General features: G+C 42.3%; 1 protein-coding gene across 1 annotated transcript in view; it reads left to right on the top strand.

Moving 5' to 3' along the window:
- Nucleotides 1–3,400: 3,400 nt before the first annotated feature.
- Nucleotides 3,401–13,147, top strand: part of MYOZ2 (myozenin 2) — a 230,254-nt gene continuing 220,507 nt past the window's right edge. The window contains exon 1 of the mRNA XM_069743749.1: nucleotides 3,401–3,477. The gene's annotated coding sequence lies outside the window, so the exon portion shown is untranslated. The remainder of the gene's footprint in view (nucleotides 3,478–13,147) is intronic.

Here is a 13,147-nt window from a genome sequence, read left to right as displayed (position 1 = left end):
TGGAGCAGAACAATATTGTATCATACAATTATTAGGTTCTGTAGAAGGACGTAGATCTGGGGATTTATTATGATGGAATATAGGCTGAACTGGATGGACAAATGTCTTTTTTCGGTCTTACTAACTATGTTACTATGTATGTTATGTTACTCCGATTCTGCAGCAGCATAGCTGCCTCCACTTGGAGCACCAGACTAGGAACACTTTGGGCTAGAAATGTGCCCATGCCACTTGACCTGTCAGTCAATAAGAAGTGCACTATCCTCTTGGGGAGCAATGGCCTGATCAATGATCTTGATAAACCTCTTTTAATGACAGCTGTCGTTCTTCATGAGGGAACATGAAAGTGTATTTCAACACGACAACACAAGGCTGTAAATTGCTCATGCTGCGGTGAGCAGCCTGTGTGGTCTAAACGTGCTACCATGGCTGGCAGCTTTTCCAGGCTTGTTTCCCATCGAGCAGATCTGAGATGTCAGTAGTCGGCAATTCCAAAAGTAGCTGCCAGCCTTGGATCTAGATGATTTGCCTGCCCAACCAAGGGCATTTAGTGTGGCAGAGCATTCCTCAGAGATTTATTAATAACCTCAATGATAGCAGCCAAAGCGTGTCAGTATTTGTTTTTCTGCATGTGGCATTCATACTCTATGCTGAATAAAGTAAAATGCTTTTAATAATGTATTCATTTTTTCAACATATGCATATTATTAATATATCTATTGATTCCTCAGACAACCATTAATAAGCTCATAACCTGATAGCAGCCAAGGCATGTATGCGTGTATTTCTGCATGTCCTACTTATTACTGAATAAATTGAGATCTTTTTGAATATCTTCTTTCCATTTTTTCATCATTTGCATGTCATTATCATGTCTATAGAGTTATCAATTTTCATAATAACAGAACTTTTCCTTCTTTGTGCTGCAGTCTCAGGGTTGAGGAGAGTATTTAGTTTAACTGTAAAGGTTATTAGCAGAATTACCATAGTTTTTGGACTATAAGATGCACCTGCCCATAAGACACACCACAAATTTTGGGGTGGAAAATAGGAAAAAAAAGATTTCCATAAGATGAAGGTCCGTCTTATAGTCCAAATTTAAGGTTTCTTACCTGGGGGCTGGTGGCGGTGGAGCAGGTCACAGGAGGCATCGTCCCTTCCTCAAGAAATCGGCGGCGGCAGAAGTGGGGCAATGCTGTGGGCCCTGGGTGGAAGGAGGGGTAACCCAGTGATGTGATGCTGCAGGCCCGGTATTTGTGGTGAGACAGAGCAGATTGAGTTGCGTGGAGCAGGGTCTATTCGTCAGGAAGCCCACAGCAGCAGAAGTGTGGCGATGCTGCGGGCCCAGTGTCGTAGGTGAGCAGAGCTTAGTTGATCATTGGTTACCCAGGGGCCATTTTCCTGAAGCCACAAGCTGCTGGAGACTGCTCATGCGCAGATTAGGATCTCGGCCGAACCGAGATCTCAATCTGTGAATGCGCAGCCTCCGGTGGCCATTTCCCTGAAGCCCCACAGCCGCAGGAAAATGGCTGCTGGAGGCGGCACATGCACAAATTGAGATCTTGGCTGGGCCAAGACTCCAATCTGCGCATGCGCCAGCCTGCAGATTCAGGAAAATGGCCACCGGGTAACCAATGATGCACTAAGCTCTGCTCGTCTATGACACCGGGCCTGCAGCATCGCAATACTGCTGCCGCTGCTGGCTTCTGAAGGAAGGGACCCTAAAAAACCACCGCTGCAACCACCAGCTAAACCTGTATTTGGACTATAAGACGTACCCACATTTTCCTCCCAAATTTATTTTGAGGAAATTGCATCTGATAGTCCCCAAAATAGGGTTATAAAATATTTATCCAATACTTTCAACGCAGAAAAGGAAAAAAAATCAAAATGACAGAACCATTATTTTTTTACCACATCACTTCCAAAAATGGAATTAAAAGGGATCAAAAAGTTTTATGGAACCCAAAATGGTATTCATAAAAACCGCAGTTCACCCCACTATGAAATAAAAATATCTTCATACAGTTGTGATGAACAGAAATAAAAAAAAGTTAAGACTCTCAGAACATGCCGACTAAAGACAAACAATTTTTTGTAAGTATTTTTCTTTTTTTTTTAAGTTGTAAAATTAAGGAAAAAAAATATATCCTTGGTACACCAAAAAGTACTGGCCCAATGAACAGAGTTACCATGTCATTTTCACTATAATGTAAACTAAACATCCTAGAAAAAAGCCAAAAATATGTAAAAATGGCTGTTTTTTCTCAATTCCACCCCACTTGGATTTTTTTCTTATATTTAAGAAAATGATATGGTTAATGGGGTCATTAAAAGAAAACTCAAATAAATCTGCAGCACTCCAAATTTGATGGTTTATTCACTTAAATTTTTCAACCATTACTGGTCTTGGTCAAGTAATGGTTAAAAAGATGTATAAAAAAATTGTGGCACTCCCGTGGACCTGGACATGCATCATAACCTGACACTGTATTGCTGAAGAGGAGTGCTGCTGCTACTGGGTTCTGAAAAACTGGTGTCATTCAAAACTACATCTCATCTCGAAAAAAAAAAACCCTTATACAGCTGTCAATGGAAAAATAAAAATGTTGTGACTCTTCAAAGCAGGGTTGTCAACTTGATTAATTATTTCTTCTGGACAGATTCTCTAAAATCACGGACTTCCAGCTTTTTTCATGAACTATAAATGGGTGATAAATAAAGTCGTAAAAATCAGTACAAGGTTCAAAATTTTCTGGACAGTTGGCAATTCTGCTTGGAAGGACAAGAGGAAAAAACCTACGGTAAATTTGTGCAGAAATTTGTGAGACGTCCCACACATCTGAATGGGGTTTGTCAGATAAACAGAATGAATCCCAAGTAGCAGAAATGTCTACAACAGATCGGCCATGTGTGAACCTACCCTGAAGTTTCATGTAAGTCTACGCTTCAAGGAATAAATGAATGTCCAGCACAAAAGCATTTGCAGGCTTATTTAAGGCACTGCCAGCACACAAGTGCAGCACACATTAGAAGCAGAAAAAAATGTGACAGATGACCTCCAAAGTGTGAAATACCACGCGACACCACCACACATTGTCACAGCACAGTGCCATAAGTCTAGCACTGAAAAACACCCTGATCTTTACTGTTACCCATGGGGTGTCGCATTCTGTGCCCATCCCGGCTATCGATTTCAGCAAATGATATCAGATGAATAAAAAAATATTAAGTTCAGTTTTCATTCATGCGAAGTTTAAAAGCTATAAGATCCAGAAGTGTTAAACCTATATTTAGCCAGCTGATGTCATGGGATGCCAGGCTTTGTGGAGTGCTCGGGACCCTTGGGTTTGACTCCACACCAGTTACTATGCCTGGAAAGTCAGTCCCGGAGAAGGAAGGTCATTTACACTTGTAGCACAGTAGCGGTGGCAATCCATTCAAACTGCCTGGTTGGTTTCCATCAGAAAGTCACAGGTAAGAACTGTCACTCATACTATCATGTATTGTGATGGCTTCTCGAATCTGCGCCACCTCTCAGCATCTTAGAATGATATTCTTCTGACTCGTTGGTGGAACGTTGGTTATAGTTATGAGTATGAAAAATATATGAAGGTCAATGTTATTTTATCTCTTACTTCATGGTGCTGCTCAAAAACACCAGACTGCTTCTCCTCATTGTCAGAAGTTTCGACCATTCTTCCGATCTAGCCATTATTTTGTTAGACACTTGTATATTTGTTCCATCGGAAAAACTGCTGGCATCTCTGTGTTATTTAGGTTTTGCCAACAATAAGCTCCTGCCTTACGTAAAGCAAATCTGCCTTAATCTTGGTAAATTGCAAGGTGGGCAGAGCGGCGCAGTTTTGATGCTTTATATAAGTTAAGAACTTGGCCAGTTATGAAGATTATGTTGCTAGGCAACTACTTTTGTTACTTGCTCTAGATAGGAATACCGGGTTCTATTTATGAAATGCTAAAAGGCACGTGATTAGGTAAAGTAGAAAAATACTCGGAGCATGGTAAATAAGTTCAGCATTGATTCCAGGGCTAGAATTGATAAATTAACCACTTTTGGTCTGGTCTTTGTTTTCAACTTGTGGAAAGAATTATTCTCACTAATTAGACTATCAGAGATGAGTAAATATCACACACAGTTTCACATACATATATACGCACATACAAACGTTCTCACACAAACATATGCTATCGCATATACACACATATATACAAGACACACACACATCCACGTGGTCTCACATACACAAGCATATGCTTTCACATACACACGCTCTGACCTATACATACATATATATATACACATACATATCCACATGTTCTGATATATAGGCACATTCTCACACACAAACATACACTCTCACATATAGGCCAGAGTCAGACACAATGTATAAAAACATCGGTCCGTTTTTCATGGCCGAGAATCGCTCAAATGTTCCCTAACAGTGATCCGTATGTAATCTGCTTGCAATGCGAGGATGCGATTTTCTTGCATCTAAGCATCCGTGTGACATCCGTATGGCATCCGTATGGCGAGATTTTCTCGCCGGCTTGCAAAATGGACATATAATGGATCCCGACCAGAAACTCATGAATAAATAATGTGAAAGCCTATTTATTGGCTCCACAAGTTCCATCCTACAAGCGAAAAAAATTGCGTGGTCTCCCGCCCAATTTTGTTTGCCAGAGAGGTAAAGTCAACGGCTGGGGCCGATATTTGTAGCCTGGGAAGGGGTTAATACCCATGGATCTTCCATGGCTATGAATATCAGCCCTCAGCTGTATATTTAGCCTTTACTGGCTAATCTAATTGGAAGACCCCCCAAAAAAATGACGTGGGGTCCCCCTATAATTAATAGCCAGAAAGGCTACACAGACAGCTGCGGGCTGATATTCAGAGCCTAGGAAGGGGCCATGGATATTGACCCCCCCTGTCTAAAAATACCAGCACCCAGCCGCCACAGAAAAGGCTCATCTGTAAGATGCTCCAAATCTGGCACTTAGCCTCTCTCTTCCCATTGCCCTGTGGCATATGGGGCAATAAGGGGTTAATGTCACCTTGCTATTGTAAGGTGACATTAAGCGGTTAATTATGGAGAGGTGTCAATAAGACACCTATCCATTATTAATCCAATAGTATGGAAGGGTTAACAAAATACACACACATTAAGAGTAAAGTCTTTTAATGAAATAATTAAACACACAGGTTTTCCATCTTTATTATACTCTCAATCCAAGCGAAGCCCTCGTTCTTCTGTAAAAAATCCAAAATAAAAAAGCAACAATAGCCCATACCTGTCTGCTGTACAGTCAAGTTCCACGCTGCAATCCATCTCAATGGATTATATGGTTTACAACAGGGAGAGTTGCTAATGCTACTGCCCCGGCTATAAACCACTGTGTAATGAATGAAAAGCTGCCTGCGCAGCCTCCCTGAACTTTTTCTCACGTTGCCGAGTTCACCTCAGGTCAGGCAGGGCCACTGCGCAGCCTCAGTGATTACCACTGATGTCACTGAGCATGCGCAAACTCACAGCCTGACCTGAGGTGAATTCGGCAGTGTGGGAAAAAGTTTAGAAACTTTCCAACGCTAGAGAGTTCATGTCCAGTCAGGTGGGGAGGCTGTGCAGGCAGCTTTTCATTCATTACACAGTGGTTTACAGTCGGGGCGGTAGCATTAACAACGCTCCCGGGAGTATACTATTTAACTCAACAATAGCAAGGTGACATTAACCCCTTTATTACCCCATATGCCACGACTACACGGCAATGGGAAGAGAGAGCCTAAGTGCGAGATTTGGAGCATCTTACAGATGTATATGTCAGGGGCATATATAAATCTAACTGATATGCAATGGTTTACTGTATGTAAACCATGTCTCCTGTCCTGTCGGCTTCTGCAATGATTTTGCAGAACCCGACAATTGAATTATTGGCTATTCTGCTACCTAACTCTCTATGAAATATAAAAACCATATATACTTGAGTATAAGATGAGACCCCTAATTTTGCCACAAAAACCTGGGAAAACTTACTGACTCGAGTATATGCCTAGGCCTAAGCATCTACTGGTAAATTTCAAAAATAAAAATAGATACCAATAAAAGTAAAATTAATTGAGATATCTGTAGGTTAAGTGTTTTTGAATATCCATATTGAATCCTGAGCCCCATATAATGCTCAAAACAGGTCATGATGGGCCCCATAAGATGCTCCATACAAAATATACCCCATATAATGCTCTATAATGTTCATGATGGGCCCCATAAGATGCTCCATATTTAAATATGCCCCATATAATGCTGAATAAAAGGTTAATGATGGCCCCATAAGATGCCCCATAGAATATTATGTCCCATATAATGCTGCACAAAGGTTGATGGTGCCATAAGATGCTCCATAGAATAATATGCCTCGTATGCTGCTGCGATTAAAAAAAAAATGACATACTCACCTCTCGTTCTGAGCAGGCCGGGACACCGGCACGCTATAGGGGCCAGGTGCCGAAGTCGCCGCTGGCTCAGGGCACTTGCACTTGCAATATTCACCTGTCCCCATTCCACTGCTGCATGACGCTGTGTTTCTCGGGTCTCTGCAGTGACTGTTCATGCAGAGGGTACGCACTAAACACATCATCGCGCCCTCTGACCTGAACATCACAGCCAGAGGATGCGGAAGACAGAGCCCGTTGGTGGAACGGGGACAGGTGAATATCGAATGGCTCATCCTCCCCCGTCATACTCACCTCATCCTGGCGCGGTCTCTCTGCAAGTCCCTGCTTCTCCGATGGTCTCTGGAATGCTCCGGCAGCTTGTTCCTGTGTTCAGCGGTCATATGGTACCGCTCATTAAAGTAATAAATATGCACGCCACGCCTATAGGAGTGGAGTTGCGTCCATATTCATTACTTTAATGAGCGGTCACACATGACCTCTGAACACAGGAAGAGCTTCGGGCGTCGGAGACCATCGAAGAAGCAGGGAAGTGCAGAGACCGCGCTGGGAGCAGGTGAGTATGATTTGACAGCCGCCACTCTTGCCGCTCCCCCTCCACCGCCGACCCCCTGGGACAATGACTCGAGTATAAGCCGAGAGGGGCACTTTCAGCCTAAAAAAGTGGTCTGAAAATCTTAGCTTATACTTGAGTATATACAGTATATATACGGTATATATATATATATATATACATTATATATATATATATATACTGTATGTGGGTGTCAATGACATATATATACTGTATATATATATATATATATATTATATATATATATATATATATATACCTATACTATGTGTAGACATTTATTTTATCTATTCTGTTTTAACCTGTCAGTGTGATTTTACATTACAGCGCCCTGAATTGCCAGCTTTTCTAAAGGACATCGGTGCATATTTCTTGCAAGTCACACTGATGGTTCGTGTGATGTGCGAGTTTTTCTTTCACCCATAGACTTTCATTGGTGAGAAAAAAAAGGATGATGGGAGCTGTCCCATAGATTAACATTGGTCAGAGTGCTATGCGATTTTTTTTCGCATAGCACTCGTCCGTATTGTATGGCAGTGTGACTCTGGCCATACACACAGACACACGCTCTCACATGCACAAGCATACGCTTTCGCATACAGTATACACACAAACACTCTTATCCTCTAATCTGTACACACAAATATATACACATACATATACACATGCTCTAACATACACAAACATACATTCTCACATATATACACATATTTGGTTTACAAATACTCAGGTAAATACTGCCCAAATACTGAATGTGTGAATGTGGCCAAACACATACAAACACATTCTCCGACATAAAACGCACACACTCTCACATACACACAAGCATACACTCCCACATATATACACACAAAAACGCACACATGTTCTCATATATACACACGTACATATACACACATACACAAGCTCTCACTTATACACACATACTGTGCTGAAAATAAATATTTGATACACTGCAGATTTTGCAAGTTTTCCCACCTGCAAAGAATGGAGAGGTCTGTCACTTTTATTGTGGGTACACTTCAACCGTGAGAGACAGAATCTAAAAATAATAATTTTGAAAATCACATTGTATGATTTTTACATAATTAATTTGCATTTTATTGCATGAAATAATTATTTGATAGAATAGAAAAACTTACTATTAGGTGCAGAAACCTTTGTTTGCAATTACAGAGGTCAGACACTTTCTGTAGTTCTTAACCAAGTTTGCACTCACTGCAGCAGAGATTTTGTCCCACTCCTCCATGTAGATCTTCTACATATCTATTGCTGGGAAACATTAAGTTTCAGCTTCCTCCAAAGATTTTGTATTGGGTTCAGGTCTGGAGACTGGTTAGACCACTCCAGGACCTTGAAATGTTTCTTACGGAGCCACTCCCTAGTTGCCCAGGCTGTGTGTTTTGGGTCATTGTCATGCTGAAAGACCCAGCCTCAATGCTCTTACAGAGGGAAGGAGGTTGTTGGCCAAAATCTCATGATACATGACCCAATCCATCCTCCCTTCAATATGGGACAGTTGTTCTGTCCCCTTTGCATAACGCACCCCCAATGTATGATGTTTCCTCCACCATGCTTCATGGTTGCAATGGTGTTCTTGGGGTTGTATTCATCCTTCATCTCCCAAACACGGTGAGAGGAGTTACTACCAAAAAGTTATATTTTGGTCTCATCTGACCACTTGACTTTCTTCCATTCCAACTCTGATCATTGGCGAACTTCAAACTGGCCTGGGCATGTGCTGGCATTTGCAGGGGGACCTTGCGTGCCCTACAGGATTTTAATACATGACAGAGTAGTGTGTTACTAACGGTAATGATTGAGACTGTGGTCCCAGCTTTCTTCAGGTCATTGACCAGGTCCTCCCCTGTAGTTCTGAGCTGATTCCTGTCCTTTCTTAGAATCATCCTTATCCCACATGGCAAGATCTTCCACGTAGCCCCCGACCGAGGAAGATTGACAGTCATCTTGTGTTTCTTCCATTTTCTAATAATTGTGCCAAGAGTCCTTGCCTTCTCACCAAATTGCTTCTCTATTGTCCCGTAGCCCATTCCATCCTTGCGTAGATCTACAATTCTGTCCCTCATGTCCTAAGACAGCTCTTTGGTCTTGGCCATGGTGGAGAGGTTGGAGTGTGATTGATTGAGTGTGTGGACAGGTCTTTTTAAACAGCTAATGAGTTCAAATAGGTCAATTAATACAAGTAATGATTACAGAGTAGGAGGGCTTCTTAACAAATATCTAACAGGTCTGTGAGAGCTAGAAGTCTTGCAGGTGGTAGTGATCAAATACTTATTTCATGCAACAAAGTGCGATTTAATTATTTAAAAATCATACATTGCGATTTTCTGTTTGTTTTTTTTATTTTTAGATTCTGTCTCTCACAGATAAAATGTACCTACAATAAAAAATTACAGACCTCTCTATTGTTTGTAGGTGGTAAAACTTGCAAAATTGTCAGAGAATCAAATACTTATTTTCCCCACTGTATATACACACACATGCTATCACTTACACTCACACACATATACGCAATTGCACACAAACACACATCAGCTGTATCCACATTCTGGATACGTTGTACATCAAGATGCATAATATGACAATGATCAACTCCCACAGTTTATGCTTTGTATTTTTGTCACTATATTGGAATGAGCTGTTATTTTCCAGAGGCTGCACAAATGTAATATGTGACTCATGTTTGTTAAAAGAATAATACAAAAGCATCGTCTCACAATGTGCAATGGCACAGCCTGGTAACACATAATGTGATGTAACCAACGAAACAGCAGCTTAACGCAGAACATGTAACCGCAGGCAGATAAACAAGTGAGTGCCTAATACCGTCACCTCTCATCATAAAAATAACCCTTTAGGCTCCAATGTTCAGAATTATTTTTTTTTTGCAATTTAAAATTTCATTTGCTGCATATACAGCTTGGTTCACACTACGTCTGCTTGTGGCGCACTGTCTTCACGTATGCCAGGAAAATCTCCCATAGACATGCTCATAGATTTTAATGAGCAATCACTGGGGCATATTTTTGGCAGGAATGGAGCTGAACTCCACAGACCCAAATGTATTGACATGTCATTACGGTAATTGCTCTTTTCAATTCCGCTATATGCAAAAAATGAGCAACATATATTGTGTGGACCTGTAGTGGCGAGTCACTGAGACCATGCAAATAATAATTGAATGTTATGTTTACATACAGGTGAGGATGGCTTCTTTCTTAGGGGATATTTCAACACTAAATTCATCTAATACAATGTCTGAAGATGAACATAATTAGTACAGTGCCAAATCACATACTTAGGACTTAATAGCCCAACTGTTCTATTTTTGCCTAAAATGTCCACATTTCCTGAACAAAGACTGGCGATATGGAAATGGTAACGTGTGGACAGATGTGCACTATTATTACACACCTATTATTAAAAAAATATATAATACATGGAATCAATTGTTTTATCGACACTCTACTAGCCATTGTCGTCAGCCTAATTCTTAATGGAAGATAAGAGAGCAAAAAGGCTACGTCTGAAACATTCGAAGATGTAACACAGCTCTCCGAATATTGCATAGGGCCCTTTGTTGTTTCTACGTCTCCATATTATATATTGGGGCATACAGAGGTTTTTTCAGTAAGAGTGACAGATGCAATATGGACACAGCCAAACTGCCCTAGATGAATTGCTTAAAGGGGTTGTCCAGGTTTACCACGAAAGTATGCAGTCACTCTATGTGACTATGGTCGCGTAAATAATCACAGAGCGCGCCGCACATGCTGTCAGGATTCTCCGGTGCGGGCAGCGAGATCAACTGGTTATGTGACTGCAATATGCAATATGCATACTCCAGGCCACATTGTGAGGCCGTGCATGTCTAGTCTGAATATGGCCAAAAGTATGCATGTCACATACCTGCGGTTACATGGCCAGGAGTATGGATATCACATACCTGTGATTACATGGCCAGGAGTATGCATATTACATACCTGTGGTTACATGGCCAGGAGTATGCATATCACATACCTGCGGTTACATGGCCAGGAGTATGCATATCACATACCTGCGGTTACATGGCCAGGAGTATGCATATCACATACCTGCAGTTACATGGCCAGGAGTATGCATATCACATACCTGTGATTACATGGCCAGGAGTATGCATATCACATACCTGCAGTTACATGACCAGGAGTATGCATATCACATACCTGCGGTTACATGGCCAGGAGTATGGATATCACATACCTGTGATTACATGGCCAGGAGTATGCATATCACATACCTGTGATTACATGGCCAGGAGTATGCATAGCACATACCTGCGGTTACATGACCAGGAGTATGCATATCACATACCTGCGGTTACATGGCCAGGAGTATGCATATCACATACCTGCGGTTACATGGCCAGGAGTATGCATATCACATACCTGCGGTTACATGGCCAGGAGTATGCATATCACATACCTGCGGTTACATGGCCAGGAGTATGCATATCACATACCTGCGGTTACATGGCCAGGAGTATGCATATCACATACCTGCGGTTACATGGCCAGGAGTATGCATATCACATACCTGCGGTTACATGGCCAGGAGTATGCATATCACATACCTGCGGTTACATGGCCAGGAGTATGCATATCACATACCTGCGGTTACATGGCCAGGAGTATGCATATCACATACCTGCGGTTACATGGCCAGGAGTATGCATATCACATACCTGCGCTTACATGGCCATGAGTATGCATATCACATACCTGAGGTTACATGGTCAGGAGTATGGATATCACATACCTGCAGTTACATGGCCAGGAGTATGCATATCACATACCTGCGGTTACATGGCCAGGAGTATGCATATCACATACCTGCGGTTACATGGCCAGGAGTATGCATATCACATACCTGCGGTTACATGGCCAGGAGTATGCATATCACATACCTGCGGTTACATGGCCAGGAGTATGCATAGCACATACCTGCGGTTACATGGCCACGAGTATGCAAATCACATACCTGAGGTTACATGGCCAGGAGTATGGATATCACATACCTGCAGTTACATGGCCACGAGTATGCAAATCACATACCTGCGGTTACATGGCCAGGAGTATGCATATCACATACCTGCGGTTACATGGCCAGGAGTATGCATATCACATACCTGCGGTTACATGACCAGGAACATGCATATCACATACCTGTGGTTACATGGCCAGGAGTATGCATATCACATACCTGCGGTTACATGGCCAGGAGTATGTGGATCGCCCCCATGGGGCCATGGTGTACTCGGTATCGGGTCCTGCAGTGCACACAGGGATGTCACGGTGGATGACACGGTCCATGTCCCTGGGACATCCTTGTAAAAGGGAAAGGTATTTAAGGGGAATGTTCGTGACGCCACCTGTGGTATTCGGTCAGGGTGACCGACGCTGCTTTAAGGGGTCCGCTGGGGTGATGTTATGGCAGCTAGATGGTATACCTTCCCAGAGGTGAAGTATGTCCCCAGGGCTTCCCGGTGTGTAGATGGTGGTATGGTGAGAAGCTTAGTAAGAAGGAACATAAACCAGCTCACCCGTGATTCAGCAACCAAACCTCGGGAGCACGGACCCGCTGTGTCCAGGCGTGCAAGATCCAAAAAAAGAAAGAAATGTCCAGCTTCACCGTTTCTGGAGACTAGGCTCCCTTAATCATTGATTAAGGGAGCCTAGTCTCCAGAAACACGTTGAGATTCTTACCCATATGGTTGTGCTGAAGTCTGTATACTCCATGTTTAAAGTTTGTGAATAAAGAAAACGCTTTTTTACAGACTCGGTGAAGCTGGACATTTCTTTCTTTTTATGGTGAGAAGCGCAGAGAAAAACGAGAACACAAGGTTGCAATCTCTTTACCTTTACTGAAGACTTCAGCATCCACAGTCCAGGGCACCAGATCACAGGGCAGGCAGAGTCCGGCCAGTTTGGAGGCAAGTCCAGAGTTCCCTTATCCAGGTGGAAATCAGTAGCCTTCCTTTGCGCTGCAGTGGTGTAGTCCCTTACTGCCTATGGCTTCACATAAGGGTCTCACAGATGTGGTGT

The sequence above is a fragment of the Ranitomeya imitator genome, chromosome 1 (assembly GCF_032444005.1).
Source record: "Ranitomeya imitator isolate aRanImi1 chromosome 1, aRanImi1.pri, whole genome shotgun sequence".
NCBI lineage: Eukaryota > Metazoa > Chordata > Amphibia > Anura > Dendrobatidae > Ranitomeya > Ranitomeya imitator.
This window is presented reverse-complemented; position numbering and strand designations above follow the sequence as displayed.